The sequence below is a fragment of the Pelmatolapia mariae genome, unplaced genomic scaffold (assembly GCF_036321145.2).
Source record: "Pelmatolapia mariae isolate MD_Pm_ZW unplaced genomic scaffold, Pm_UMD_F_2 NODE_ptg000436l+_length_22293_cov_1, whole genome shotgun sequence".
NCBI lineage: Eukaryota > Metazoa > Chordata > Actinopteri > Cichliformes > Cichlidae > Pelmatolapia > Pelmatolapia mariae.
The window spans coordinates 5,001-7,500 of NW_027052121.1; positions in this window are offsets into that span (position 1 = coordinate 5,001).

Genomic DNA, 2,500 nt, shown 5'->3' on the forward strand with positions numbered 1-2,500 from the left:
GGTCGAAAAAGATGTGCTGCTGACAGGCCTCGTGCATATGGTACGACAGCTTTTCTCGTGCCCCTGGTACTCTGCTCAGCAGCACTTTGCTATGTACTTCCTCGTGCATATGGTACGACAGCTTTTCTCCGTGCCCCTGGTACTCTGCTCAGCAGCACTTTGCTATGTACTTCCTCGTGCATATGGTACGACAGCTTTTCTCCGTGCCCCTGGTACTCTGCTCAGCAGCACTTTGCTATGTACTTCCTCGTGCATATGGTACGACAACTTTTCTCCGTGCCCCTGGTACTCTGCTCAGCAGCACTTTGCCACACACACACTCCTCGTGCATATGGTACGACAACTTTTCTCCGTGCCCCTGGTACACTGCTCAGAAACACTTTGCCACACACACACTCCTCGTGCATATGGTACGACAATGTTTCTACATGCCCCTGGTACACTGCTCAGAAACACTTTGCCACACACACACTCCTCGTGCATATGGTACGACAATGTTTCTACATGCCCCTGGTACTCTGCTCAGAAACACTTTGCCACACACACACACTCCTCGTGCATATGGTACGACAGCTTTTCTCCGTGCCCCTGGTACTCTGCTCAGCAGCACTTTGCTATGTACTTCCTCGTGCATATGGTACGACAACTTTTCTCCGTGCCCCTGGTACTCTGCTCAGAAACACTTTGCCACACACACACACTCCTCGTGCATATGGTACGACAATGTTTCTACAAGCCCCTGGTACTCTGCTCAGCAGCACTTTGCTATGTACTTCCTCGTGCATATGGTACGACAACTTTTCTCCGTGCCCCTGGTACTCTGCTCAGAAACACTTTGCCACACACACACACTCCTCGTGCATATGGTACGACAACTTTTCTCCGTGCCCCTGGTACTCTGCTCAGCAGCACTTTGCTATGTACTTCCTCGTGCATATGGTACGACAACTTTTCTCCGTGCCCCTGGTACTCTGCTCAGAAACACTTTGCCACACACACACACTCCTCGTGCATATGGTACGACAACTTTTCTCCGTGCCCCTGGTACTCTGCTCAGCAGCACTTTGCTATGTACTTCCTCGTGCATATGGTACGACAACTTTTCTCCGTGCCCCTGGTACTCTGCTCAGAAACACTTTGCCACACACACACACTCCTCGTGCATATGGTACGACAATGTTTCTACATGCCCCTGGTACTCTGCTCAGCAGCACTTTGCTATGTACTTCCCGTGCATATGGTACGACAGCTTTTCCACAAGCCCCTGGTACACTGCGCAGAAAACACTTATGCCACGTCGGCTGTACGCGCTCTCCTCGCTAGCTAGTTGCTGATCTCCCCCACCTCCAGGGGGCCCCGGGGACCACCATCACATCTCCCTGTCTCCCTTACCGCTGAACAAGATTGCATGCTGCTCCACTGGCCCTGCTGCTGTTGTGTCTCCATTTGGCCGAGGGGGTGAGTCGGCCTCCTCTCTCCTTTACGGTCGAAAAAGATGTGCTGCTGCGCACTGGCCCTGCTGATGTGCTGTCTCCATTTGGCCGAGGTGGTGAGTCGGCCTCCTCTCTCCTTTACGGTCGAAAAAGATGTGCTGCTGGCGCACTGGCCCTGCTGATGTGCTGTCTCCATTTGGCCGAGGTGGTGAGTCGGCCTCCTCTCTCCTTTACGGTCGAAAAAGATGTGCTGCTGGCGCACTGGCCCTGCTGAATGCCTCTCTCCATTTGGCCGAGGGGGTGAGTCGGCCTCCTCTCTCCTTTACGGTCGAAAAAGATGTGCTGCTGGCGCACTGGCCCTGCTGAGTTCCTCTCTCCATTTGGCCGAGGGGGTGAGTCGGCCTCCCCTCTCCTTTACGGTCGAAAAAGATGTGCTGCTGGCGCACTGGCCCTGCTGAGTTCCTCTCTCCATTTGGCCGAGGGGGTGAGTCGGCCTCCTCTCTCCTTTACGGTCGAAAAAGATGTGCTGCTGGCGCACTGGCCCTGCTGAATCCCTCTCTCCATTTGGCCGAGGGGGTGAGTCGGCCTCCTCTCTCCTTTACGGTCGAAAAAGATGTGCTGCTGGCGCACTGGCCCTGCTGATGTGCTGTCTCCATTTGGCCGAGGTGGTGAGTCGGCCTCCTCTCTCCTTTACGGTCGAAAAAGATGTGCTGCTGGCGCACTGGCCCTGCTGAATCCCTCTCTCCATTTGGCCGAGGGGGTGAGTCGGCCTCCTCTCTCCTTTACGGTCGAAAAAGATGTGCTGCTGGCGCACTGGCCCTGCTGATGTGCTGTCTCCATTTGGCCGAGGTGGTGAGTCGGCCTCCTCTCTCCTTTACGGTCGAAAAAGATGTGCTGCTGGTGCACTGGCCCTGCTGATATTCTCTCTCCATTTGGCCCAGGGAGTGAGTCGGCCTCCTGCCTCCTTTACGGTCGAAAAAGATGTGCTGCTGCTGCTGCTGCTGCTGCTGCTGCTGCTGCTGCACTGGCCCTGCTGCTACCACATAGCCAGCATGGACCTCGACCTC